Source organism: Microcebus murinus, chromosome 1 (genome assembly GCF_040939455.1).
Source record: "Microcebus murinus isolate Inina chromosome 1, M.murinus_Inina_mat1.0, whole genome shotgun sequence".
NCBI classification, from domain to species: Eukaryota; Metazoa; Chordata; class Mammalia; order Primates; family Cheirogaleidae; genus Microcebus; species Microcebus murinus.
In genome coordinates this window covers 62,314,440-62,327,729 of record NC_134104.1, presented here as the reverse complement: position 1 = coordinate 62,327,729, position 13,290 = coordinate 62,314,440, and the positions used below count along the sequence as shown (strand labels likewise).

Genomic DNA, 13,290 nt, shown 5'->3' with positions numbered 1-13,290 from the left:
ACAGCAGCATCATTCACAGCAGACAAAAGGTAGAAGCTGCCCCAATGTCTATCAGCTGATGAATGGATGGACAACATGTGGTGCATACATGCGATGGTATATTAATCAGCTTGAAAAGAAGGAATTCTGACATATGCTACAACATGGATGAGCCTTGAGGACATTATGCTAAGTGAATAAGCCAGTTAAAGAAAGACAAATAATATATGATTTTACTTCTATGAGGTGTAGTAGTCAAACTCAGAGAAACAGAAAGTAGAACGGTGGTTTCCAGGACCTGGGGGGAAAGAGAATGGGGAGTGTTGTTTAATAGGTATAGAGTTTCAGTTTTAGAAGATGAAAAAGGTCTGGAGATGAGTTGCACAACAATGCAAACATACTTAACATTATTGAAATGATTAAGATGGTAAAATTTTATGTTATGTGTATCTTGCTACAATTAAGAAAAAGAACATCACTAAATAAATAAATGTTGATTAAATATTTAAAGAATATTAAAAGGGAAACCAAAATATTGGGCTGGCCGGAGTGCCCGTCTCAGTCCTGCCTTATATATGGTGGACGGAACACACACAGAAGGCAGGACGGGAGCCGGAAGGCAGAGAATCGGCAGAAGGGAAGTAGCAAATGTAGTTAAAAGCCCGACAGTGAGGAATAAAGAGATAACCAGGTCAATGAAGCTACACTGGATCCCGAATGACCTGGGCTTTGAACTACATTTGAATCTTTGAGGCCAAGGTGTGTGGCAGTTGAGATTTTTGCCTCCCTTCTCTCCCATGCCTACCTCAGAATTCCTACTATTTAAGGTAACCCAGAGCCTGTTCTTGTATCTAAGCCAGTGATTCTCCAGCCTTAAAGTACATACAAGTCACCTGGGAGGCCCGGGAAAACGCAGACTTCCCCAGAGGGGAGGTCTGGGTGGGCCTGAGCTCCTGCATTTCTGCCAAGCTCCCGGGGGACGCTAACGCTGCCACCCCGCAGCCCACCCCGGGAGCAGCCGCCGGGACCTGGGCAATCCAACCGGGCAGACGGAACATCAGCAGTTCACGAAAAGGCTGTGATGGAGAGACGACTGTGTCAATGGGAATATCTTTATGGTTCTAGAAAATGAAGGAAATAAATAGCCATGAAATAACTCACATCACACATCGTTGTTTAAAGTCAATATACATTTGAGAGTGAAATAGTCCCTTCCCGAGAAAAGAGTGTGGGAGGACATGCAGATACATTTTGTTTTCAAATGAGTCAAAGAGCTTTGGAAGCAGGCCCCTGAGATTATCTGAAGGGAAGAGTGGACAACGTGAAGCTGGAGCAACGGAGTCTAAGGGAAAGGGAATAAATAGTTAAAACAAAAGCATTCTCTTAGCGATAGAAACTATTGGAGACAACAAGATTAGTTCATATGTATATTTTATAATGTGAGTATCTATTCACATATATATATATACACACACACATATATAAATAGAAGAACTGGCCAGAGGGTAAAGAGGAGAAAAAAGCAAGTAAAGGGAAAGCAATATAAGAATACTGAATTTCTAAGACGCAGGTGAGTGAAGCCTATGAAACTGTTGGCTTTGTTCAATGAAGGGAGAAGGCTGGTGAATTTAACTCAGATTTATACGGCTCTGGGTGTTTACACAACGATTTCAAAATCACAGCATCATGTGGAGGTGTCTGTGGGGTAGGTGAGGTGGGGTGAGGAAGGCCCATTATTCCTTTTGCAAATGAGGAAGTTGGGGCTCTGAGGTGTGTCCAAGTTTACGGAGGCAATTACTGACAGAACCTCTTTTCTATTCCCTTTATTTTGGTTCTTCCTGTAGTGTGAATACACTATTGATATGTAAGTTAAATTTTTATCACAAAAATTCATGGGAATAAAATGAGACCATATTTGAAACAAATCAAGTACTGTGAGTGAAAGTTTCCTCTTCATTGGCCGTGGCATGGGGCAGGCCTCCAGAGGAAACTCAAATAGCAAAAACCACATTTTATGAGTTGAGAGAAGTCTGCTGCTATCTTCAGGTGGCCATAAATGAAAATTGGCCTTTGGGCTTCCTGGCGCTCAGTCATCAGATCCAAGAGGTCAGAAGGTTTGTTACCAGCCATGGATCAGGGCTGAGAGTTGGAGCCAGCCTGAGTCACAAGTGCCCGTCTGATTTAACCGCCTGTCTCTTACCAAAGCATGTGTGGTGCTATTGCTGCCTGTGGCTTGGGAGTTTGACTTTTTGTTTTGGAATTCATAGAGATCCAGGAGAATTATTTGTCATATTAAATGGGAAATTTGGATATGTCTCTTTATCTCTATTTTCTGTTGGATATTCAGTTTGTTATTTCAATGTTCCATAGAAGATCAGGAGGTGTGGCAGGAAACATTTCCCAGTCCCCTTCAAAAACACCACCCAGGCCGGGCACAGTGGCTCATGCCTATAATCCTAGCACTCTGGGAGACCGAGGCGGGAGGACTGCTTGAGCTCCGGAGTTCGAGACCAGCCTGAGCAAGAGCAAGACCCCGTCTCTATTAAAAATAAAAATAAAAAAATTAGCCAGTCAACTAAAAATGAAACAAACAAACAAAAATCAGCCGGGCATGGTGGCGCATGCCTGTAGTCCCAGCTACCTGGGAGGCTGAGGCAGGAGGATCGCTTGAGCCCAGGAGTTTGAGGTTGCTGTGAGCTAGGCTGATGCCACGGCACTCTAGCCCGGGCAACAGAGTAAGACTCTGTCTCAAAGAAAAAAACACAAACAAAAAACATGACCCGGAAGGCCCCCGTATGCCAGAGGGGTTTCCCACACTCTCCTTGTGTGCGTCCCAGGTTGTGCTCAGGACACCGACATCTGAAGTGTAAGGACAAGAGTCTGATGGCTCTGTGTAGAGAACATGGCAACCACACTAAGATTTTGAATCAATTTTGTTCCCATTCTCTGAATTTATTGTTCTCTCTAATCGTGGGTCTGCGTTCCAAGGGTCCTAGTAGCTAGCGGGTCATCTCTGCTTCCATCACTCTAGAGATGAGCTATCTAATTAAGAGTCCGTTCGCAATGGAAATAAGATGAGGAAATTAACAGATCCTGAAAGTGTTGACTATAACTCAGTACTCATTCATGATTTAAAAATTATTGGTTAACCAAGAGGAATAGAAGAGAACTTCAATAACTTGATATAGAATAGTTGCCAAAAAATTTACTACAAATGTTATTGAAGACACATTAGAATCATTCTTATTAAAGTAAAAAAATAGAGATGTTACTGCCAGTACTATGATGGAGAAGGTGTTTAGAGAAAATCCTCCTGACACAGCACACCTAAAAATACTATATAAGTTTTTTTAAATATTGTTTTTAATGTAGGATGGAGCTGGTAGGAAAGTGAGGGAAGTCTCCGGAGGCCAAAATTTAAAAGACTATGCTAAGCCTGGAGGAGTTAGAAAGGGGGAGTCTGTGATTACCCTGGGGTTATCTAGACTCCAGAGGCTTGGAGACTTGGTGTTTTTGTTGTTGTTGTTGTTGTTGTTGTTGTTTTTTTTGAGACAGGGTCCCACTCTGTCACCCAGGCTAGAGTGATGTCATCATCACTCACTGCAACTTCGAACTCCTGTGCTCAAGCAATCTGCCTGCTGCAACCTCCCAAATAGCTGGCACCTCAGGTGCCACCAACGGCTAACTTTCCTGTTTTTTGTGGAGATGGGGTCTCATTCTTGCTCAGGCTGGGAAGCCTCGGTTTTAATGGGAGAATAGGAGACCAAGCCTGGGCCTACGCAGGGTAGGAGGTCAGATCATAGACTTTAGCATAAAATCAGGATCCCCTAAGGATGACATCCTCAGTAATATGACATCCTCTGTAGTAGGAGACAGGGCAATTCATGGCTTTCTCAGCTCTGGTTCTGCATAGAAAAAAAAGGAAAGTTTCCTTTGAGAATTCCTAACCACAATCCTGTAATCATCTAAGTTTGGGTTGGAATTCACACTATTTGTATGGCCAATAAACCCCAAGTTTATGGTAGTCCCAGTTGGTTCTGTCCCCAGACTCCAGGCAAAAGCAAATAGGTATGGAGGTAAACAGTTTCAACCTCAGCCTCAAAGAATCCCAGAGAGAAGATTCTAAGAAATATGAATTTACAGTACAAAATAAAAATGGATTAAAATCAGAAACATGACAAGAATGCCTAGGACATCTACCATGTTTCTCCGAAAATAAGACAGAGTCTTATGTTTATTTTTCCTCAAGAAGACACCCTAGGGCTTATTTTCAGGGAATGTGTTATTTTCCCTGCAAAGCCTCAGCTTGCAGCACACACAGGATGGCCAGGACCTGACAGGGGGAGCCAACCTTGTTGGTGGGGCTGCCCGCACCTTTCCTGTCACCTCTGGGATAGTAGCTGTCACAATGGGGCAGATGAGAAGGGCTGCTCGTCTTTACCGCTCCACAACGAAATGCATGGGTTGTGCAGATGCGCTGCGTAGCCACGCCCATCACTAGGTCTTATTTTCAGGGTAGGGCTTATATTGCGCAAATACTTAGAAATCCTGCTAGGGCTTCTTTTATGGGTAGGTCTTATTTTCGGGGAAACACGGTAAGTATTTGTGAACCTTATCCCCTCACAGTGTACAACCCACACAACTGTATGCATCAGCCCTGAGATCATCTCTGTCATGTCTATTACTCAACATTGTGCTGGAGGGCCAAGAAAAGATAATAAGACAAAAAAAAATAAAGCTTGTTAAGATTAGAAAGGAAGGAGCAGAACTCTCACAATATATGTTTGCCTATCTAGAAATTCCAAAAGAATCAACTGATAAACTTTTATAACTATTAAAAGAATTCAGTAAGGTACCAAACTAGAATTCCTATACATCAGGAAATAAATCAACATAAAATGTAGAAGCTATAGTTGCAATTGTCTCAAGAAAGGAAATAAATACAAAAGAATGGAGTATCCAGAAATGGACATGTGTAAGTGGGAATCTAGTACATGATAGAGATAACATTTCAAATAAATAGGAAAAAGATAAACTTTTCAATAAATGATATTGGAGTAATTCATTAAAATAAGTTCCAGGTAGATAAAAACTTGTATTTTTAAATGATAAAACTATTATAAAAAGTATGCTAAATATCATCATAATCTTGGAAGTTGAGAAAGCTTTCTTAAATCAACCTCAAAGAGTAAAATCCATAAAAGGGAAAATTGACAAATTCAACTACATTAAAATAACAACAATAGTAAAAATTTCTGTTGACCAAAAAAAAAAAATCATCTTAAAAAAAGTTTTAAAAAGTGACAGAATATTTATCACAAGTGTATCAAAGGATAGCACTGAGAATAAATCATGAACTCCTACAAATTAGTAAAAAGCCCAGTATAAAATGAGCTAAGAAATGAATGGGCATTTAAGAAGGGGAAATACAATGGCCAAGAGTTATATAAAAAGAACACTCAACCTCATTAATAATCAGGGAAATTAAAATACTGAAATAATGGGTTGCCATTTTCACTCATTCAGTTGGAAAAAATAATAAAATATTAAATCTAAGCAAGCACGGCTTAGGGTGTGGAGGAACAGTAACTATCCTTGTCTGCTGGTATAAATCAGCACTGGCACCGGAGAGGCCATTTCAAAGTGTCTGAAATTGAACCGCATATATCCTATGTGGTAACAATTTGCCTTCTCAGTAGCTCCTCCAGAGAAACTTGTGCACATGTGTACAAGCAGACATATGCAGTGAGGTTCATTGTTAAGACTGGAAAATTGGAAACAGCTTAAATATCTATCAAAAAGGAAGTGGCTAAAAGGATCGTACACTGTAAAATACTATATAGCAGTTAAAATAAGTGAGTTAGGGCACCATATAGATACAGAAGTCTCCAAGTCATGTTGTTGAGTGGAAAACCAGAATGAGAACAACATGATGACAAATGTATTTATTAGTACATATGTGCATGTATGAACACACACATACACAAAAGCTGGTCTGGCAGTAAACACATTATACTAGTTACTTTTGGGGAAACAGGGGATTAGGACTGGCAGGATAGCCAAAGGTAAATTTAGCTTTATACTGCTTTTTCATTTCACAAGGAGCATGAAAAAACGTATTACTTTATAATTTACAAAGTTAATACCTACACAAAATAGCTTAGTTTTGTGGTTGTCTTATGTTTATTTCATATAATTTTTTAACAAGTTGATAGCTTTTAGACTAGGGGTTGGCAAACTTTTTCTGTTACGGGCCAGATAGTTAATATTTTAGGCCATACTGTCTTTTTTGCCACCATTCATTTCTGCTGTTGCAGGGCAAAAGCTGCCATATGCAGTACACAATGTCTGAGCCTGGCTGTGTTCCAATAAAATTTTATTTATAAAAACAACTGGTGGGCCAGATGTAGTCTGTAAGCCATAGTTTGCCAACCTCAGGTTTAGACTAAGTTTATTATATAACCAAAATATTTTTAAGTAAGTATTTTCATGTACAGAGAAATAATCTTTCTTATTAACCAACTGATTAAATAGCTTGTGGCCTCTGAGGCCTCCTGGCATATCATTAAAGACCATGTAGGAGGAGTTAGCGCCAACCACAGCTGACTCGCTGAATCAAGGTTCAGTGGCCTCAGAGGTGCTTCCTGGCCGAGACTAGATAGGAATGGCCTTAAAGCAACGCCTCTTGTCATAGCCTCAGCCATGCTGGGCTGTGCTGTGGGCAGAAGAAGGGCCTGGTGGCAGGAACATGCAGGAAAGACTCAGCTCTGTGGGACAAGATGCCTCCCCTCACAAGTAGAGGTAGAAAACTCAGTGGTCCAAAGCTGACTCAGCCACATGGCTGTGCAGGGGTGTGGCAGGGGCTCCGAGGGCCCCCGCTCTGAGCTGGTGAGGCCTCATGACTGTCATGCTGCTGTCCTTGGCCCTGGGGGCTGCCAGGGGCTGCCAGCGCTAACCCAACAGGCCAAGAGGAACCAGGACTGAGCTGTTCCCAGTTCTCACAGTCCCATGTGGTGGTATCTTCTAGGTCGGGGACTCCAGCCCAGTAACAGAGAGGGGCTGGTTGTATGTATGACTCGTGAGAACTCCTGAGAATTGTTTCCTACTGTGATTATTATTCTAGGAGGCAAAGGCAGGACCAGGGGGCATCGGCAATGGGGTTCAATACGAGGTGATTGTCTTCATGCTTTTTTTTCAACCTAGAAATGAGGAGACAGCAAGCAGCAAGGCCAACATGATCCACAACCTGCTACGATGTTGACCTCTCACATAAGATATATTTGTGTTCCCACACAACTTTTTGCATGCAACTGAAGGCAGCTGGCCCCTAGCAAAAGAGAAAGAAAGAAAAACCATACCTGTTTGGCAGGACCTTCTTTGCTCTGCCGTCTCCTTTGGGGTCCACTTTGAACAATCAGGAGCAAAGGATCAATCGAAACATCAATACAGGTGAAGTAGCTGCCTTGTTAAAGACAGAAGTCTTGGCTTAGTCTTTGCTTTTCTCGGAGGGACACTTGGCTCACAGGGAGAGGCTGAGGCTCTGCTGAAGTAAAAGCAGTGCTTCCTCTTCCTATTCACTTTATGATATCCCCGGATATGAGACAATCTTTTCTCTTGCCTACACTGCAGTCTCAGCCAGAGGTAGCACTACACGGGCCCCATTGGCACTCCTAAGTCCTAAGTCCAGCACTTGCTCTAGCTAATGAGCAGATTACCGTATTTACTCCCATTATGCACCCCCTACTTTTTTCTCTCAGATGTCTTCATTGTGAAAAACAGAAGCGAAGGGGTGTGGCCAGTATCCGCTTTGTCTAAGTAATTCTGAGCAAATTTCATGCATCTGAGCATCTCTGGACCTTACCACTGGCAGCAGAGTTAATATGAACCCAGATCTCCTGTCTCTTCTTCCTTTGTCTAAGCCAGTAGTTCCTTGGCACCAGGGACTGGTTTAATGGAAGACAATTTTTCCACGGACTTGGGTGGGGGGGATGGTTTCAGGATGATTCAAGAGCATTACATTTATTGTACAGTCAAACCCCTCTGCTAATGATAATCTATATTTGCAGCCACTCCCCAGCACTAGCATCACCTCCTCAGCTCCGCCTCAGATTATCAGGCATTAGATTCTCATAACGAGGACGCAACCTAGATCCCTTGCAACTTGTGGTTTACAGTAGGGTTTGCGCTCCTGTGAGAATCTAATGTCACCACTGATCTGACAGGAGGCAGAGCTTATGCGATAATGCAAGTGATGGGGAGCGGCTGTAAATACAGATGAAGCTTCGCTCGCTCACCCGCTGCTCACCCCCTGCTGTGCAGCCCAGTTCCTAACAGGCCACACACCAGTACCGGTCCGAGGCCCAGGGGTTGGGAACTGCAGGTCTAAGCCACCTCCCTGGATAGTGTTACTTGACATGAAAGTGAACAAAATATTGAATTGTGATGGTGCCAGTCCCCAGCATGGTTGTGGAAGAGGGAGGCAGGTGCAGGGAGAGAGTGAGATGAGGAGCTGAGGGCAGTTCTTGGGAGCATGACCCCTGAGGCCAGAAGGCTGACCAGGAGCAGGCAGAGGAGACCACCCGAGGCCTCTGTCCTCCTCCAGCTCCTGTCAGGAGGAGTAGCCTTTCACTCTTCAGGTTAATCCTTCCTAGTCCCCAGCAGCTGCTCCCAAGTGAAAAGAATCCGCAAAAGCCCAAATCTTTGGATTTCCCAGCATGTTTCCTCTGCTTGTTTTGTTTACAAGGATGCTTTAAGCTGTGCATAGGGAGTGGAAGTAACTACTCCTGCCTAAAAGTACAAGCTTCTGACAACAATAAGGCCACAATGAGAGAGGGAGAGGAGGAGATTATGCTTGGCCAGACAGGTGGAAAGAGAATTTGGGATTGCAAAAAAATTACCACAGTAGTCTTCCTGTGAAAATTAGGATTTCCTTACACTTATCTCCTGCCTTAAGTTGTTCTTATTTTGAATTGCATGTGTTAATCTGGACCTGGTGAGAAAAACAAAAATATCTAAGTCTGATGTTTTGTTTGGGTTTTTAATTAAATCAGTTTCTTCTCTTCTACCCAATTTGCACTTCCCCACGGGGTGAGAAGGACTGGAGTCTGGGATTTCCTAGGGGTTAACATTTCTCAAGGAGATGCTCGCCTTGCTCTTGCCAAGCAGATGCAGAACAGGTTGGCTCCCACAGCTCACTGCTGGGGAGATACTGCCAGCAGTAGGGATTGGGAGCCATGGTCCTGGAGCTCTTTTCTTGTCAGTCAAGTTCCTGATGGTCCACCGGGATTCTGCTAGGATTGGGAAGCAGTGGATTATAAATCCCACCAAATGGGAGGTCGACTTGGGCCTGTGGCAAGGAGGACCTACAGTAAGTGAAATCCTGGATTTGGGTCTCAGCAGAAGCAGCCTGTCTGGTGTGCTCTGGAGGGGCAGGGCGGCAGGATGGGGCTGTACCTGCAGCCTGCAGCACCACTGAGAAGCACAGATCAGAAGGCCATGGCCACGGCCGATGGGGTGGGAAGGCTGGAAAGGACTAATAACTCGTCCCAGGAAACTTTTATTTCCAAGATCAAAAATAGGCCTTTCTGTACCGACAGGCATGTCTGTGTCCAGGGAAAATAGACATGACCCCAGCTCAGGTAAGGCACCTTGCCAGAAGTCCTTGGGTCATTGGTAAAATACATGGCTTTCATCAACTCTCAAGTTCCTCCCTGTTAATACTAGGTATGGCTCTATATTGAAACAAGTTAAGAAAACACCTAGCAAATACACTCTCATTATTAAGGACAGCTTACTGATGCCCCCAAGTGGGGGCCTGAGTCACCCTCAGGCTCCGCGGGGAAGTAGGAGTACTTTGAGGCCCTGACCTCCATTCTGTACTTTGTCTATTGCAGCAACCAGACACGTGGAGCTCCTGAGCGCTCTCCAGAGAAAAGCAGATCCGATAAGCCTAAGGAGTTTCCTTAATGAGAATCCATTTAATGTTTTACCTCCCTCCAGGGAATATTCGTATTTAAAAAGAAGAACAGAGAGAACCAACTAAAGGAGGGATGCACTGATGGTGTAAATTCAGGTGAAGCCCGTGTTTATCGAGGTCTCAAAGTCTCTCAGCCTCCCTCTGGGGTGTGCTCAGTGGACACCCAGAACAAGAGCATGGGCGTGATGCTCTTATCTTCGTGAGGCAATCTTGAAGGAACCTTCTCCTTTTTTGTCTTCCTGTCTTTGAGTGGAGGCAGTAGAAAGGTATCCAAACAAACTAGGAAGAGGAACCTTCTTTTTGAAAGTGGTTTCATTTTATCACAAGTAGAAGCAGTGACAAGAATTTTCCCTTCCTAGAAATGGCAGGTTCCAGCAACCAGGGGGACCCGGCTGTTCTAGACTCAGTACTTACTCTGAGGCTCCATACATTGCACTTACTGTGACTGGAGTCCCCATGTCTCTCTTCTCAGACTCTTGAAGCACCTTGTTTTTACCTTGTCTATGAATTACTCTGCAGAATGTGATATCCAAAACTTATTCCCCTCCCTGTTTATAATCTCCCTGAGGGCAGAGGCCCTTACCTGTCTCTTATATCACCTTGTACCAAATGGCATTTTTTTCCGGCTGCTTAGTTTGGTTTGGTAATTCTTTTAAATACGGTTTTTATTAACATGCTTTAATAGACTTCTGCTTTTATTGAAAAGAAGAAAATGGCAACTCACAACCCACCTTGAGAGACTCTTCTCTCTGAAGAGAATGAAACCCAAATTTACTTTTTATTACTAAATGAATTAGTTCTCAAATGTGTGAAACCTCTTAAGTTTTAATTTTTAAGACTTTCAACTTGCAATGATGGCAAGGGTCATGAGGAAGATAAATTATACTTGGATAGCAAAGAGATAATTGGGTATTTAATATATATGGAATTATCTAAAAACTAAGAAGTTATCTGGAATTTTATATTTCTTTCTTTCTTTCTTTCTTTTTTTTTTTTGAGACAGAGTCTCGCTTTGTTGTCCAGGCTAGAGTGAGTGCCATGGCGTTAGCCTAGCTCACAGCAACCTCAAACTCCTGGGCTCAAGCAATCCTACTGCCTCAGCCTCCCGAGTAGCTGGGACTACAGGTATGTGCCACCATGCCTGGCTAATTTTTTCTATATATATTAGTTGGCCAATTAATTTCTTTCTATTTATAGTAGAGACGGAGGTCTCGCTCTTGTTCAGGCTGGTTTCAAACTCCTGACCTCGAGCAATCTGCCCACCTCAGCCTCCCAGAGTGCTAGGATTACAGGCATGAGCCAGCTTGCCTGGCCTATATTTATTTCTTAATAAATCATTATAATGTATGAGAGGAATAAAGGGATTGAAAGAATAAGGTGGGAATCTGGAGTCTGGTAACACAACAATGCCTCTTTCTAGCAATATTAGTATGATAATTACCTTCTCTCATAGATGTTAAGTTCCTTTGCTACACAATATTATATCAGAAACCCTTGAATAAAGTGCAAATTAAGCAGTTATACAGGGAATATCGAGAATTGGATCATCTTTTAGAAAAATGTTTCCTATTTTGTGGATAGACAACCAAACACTGATCATATTTACAACTATTGTGCTTGCTTAGCCAGTTAATTAGAACTGTTTTGTCTCTGTAAAATGAGAGATAACACTAATCCCCAGAGTAGAGATTCAGTAAATTAATTCAAGTATTTAAGTGTCTTAAAATTGCTAGTCATATTTTATTTATGTATTTATTTATTTAATTTTATTTTTATGAAATGTTAATGCAATTTATCAGTCTTTTAAAAAGTTTTATTATGATAAAATATATGTAATATAAATTAACCTTTTAAATCATTTTATGCGTACAATTCACTGGCATTAATTACATTTGTGATGTTGTGCAACTATTACCACTATCGGTATCCAAAATCCCTTTATCAACCTAAACAGAAAGTCTGTACCCATTAAGCAGTAACTCCTCATTTTTCTTTACCCCTACCTCATGGTAACCTCTAATCTACTTTCTATCTCTATGAATTTGTCTACTCTAGATATTTCATATAGTTGGAATCATATATATTTGTCCTTACGTGTCTGGATTATTTCAGTTAGCATAATGTTTTCAAGGTTCAGCCATGTAACACAGGTCAGAAATTCATTCCTTTTTATGGCCGAACACTAATCTATTGTGTGTATATATAGCACATTTAATTTATCCATTTATCTTTTGGCTATTGTGAATAATGTTGCTATGAACATTGGTGTATAAACATCTGTTAGAGTCCCTGCTTTCAAATCTTTTGGATATATACCTAGAAGTAGAATTGCTGGGTGTTTGTATCCTTCGAAAATTCATGTGTTGAAATCCTAACCTCTAAAGTGATGGTTTTGGAAGTGGGATATTTAGGAGGTGATCAGGTCATGAAGGTAGATCCTTCATAATTGAGATTAGTTCCCTTATAAAAGAGGCCCCAGAGAATGGGCTCCTTTCACCTCATGAGGTTATAGTAGGAAGACTGCTGTTTATGAACAAGGAAGGGTGGGGCCTCACCAGACACTGAATCTGCTGGTGCCTTGCTGTTAGAGTTCAAAGTCTCTAGAACTGCGAGAAATATTTTTTTGTTGTTTATAAGCTATCAAGTTTTTATGGTATTTTGTTATAGCAGCCCACATGGACCCTACACTGGATCAGGTGGTAGTTCTATATTGAACTTTTTGAGGAACCACCAAACTTTTCCACAGTAGCCGCCCCATTTTACATTCCCACTAGCAGTGTAAAAGGGTCTCAATTTCTTCACATTCTCTCCAACCCTTGTTATTTTCCATTGTAAAAAATTATATCCATCCTAGTAGATGTGAAGTGGTATAAGGGTAATCTCACTGCTTTCTGGCCTTTATGGTTTCTGGTGAAAAATGAGCTGTTACTCTTGTTAAGAATCCCTTGTACGTGATGAGCTGCTTCTCTCTTGCTGCTTCTAAGATTCTCTTTGTCTTCTGAAAATTTGACTAAATTGTATCTTGGTTATCTCTTTGTGTTTATTTTGCTTGGGGTTTGTGTAGCTTCTTGGATATGCATGTAGATTCATGTCTTTCATAAAATTTGGGACGTTTTTAGACATTCAAATATTCTTTCTGTCCCTTTCTCTCTTTACTCTTCTTCTGAGACTCTCATAATGCATATGTTGGTCTATTTGGTGTTGTTCCACAGGTAACTTAAGTCTTTCTTCACTTTCTTCATTCTTTTTTCATTCTGCTCCTCAGAATGGATAATTCCAATCTTCAAGTTTGTTAATTCTTTCTTCTGCCTGATCAAATCTGCCTTGAACCCCGA

General features: G+C 41.8%; 1 protein-coding gene across 1 annotated transcript in view; it reads right to left on the bottom strand.

Annotated features, from left to right (window-relative positions):
- The window catches only part of NR1I2 (nuclear receptor subfamily 1 group I member 2), a 34,100-nt gene extending 26,445 nt beyond the window's left edge, over positions 1-7,655 (bottom strand). Inside the window, exon 1 of the mRNA XM_076001792.1 lies at positions 7,338-7,655. The gene's annotated coding sequence lies outside the window, so the exon portion shown is untranslated. The remainder of the gene's footprint in view (positions 1-7,337) is intronic.
- Between the last annotated feature and the right edge of the window lie 5,635 nt (positions 7,656-13,290).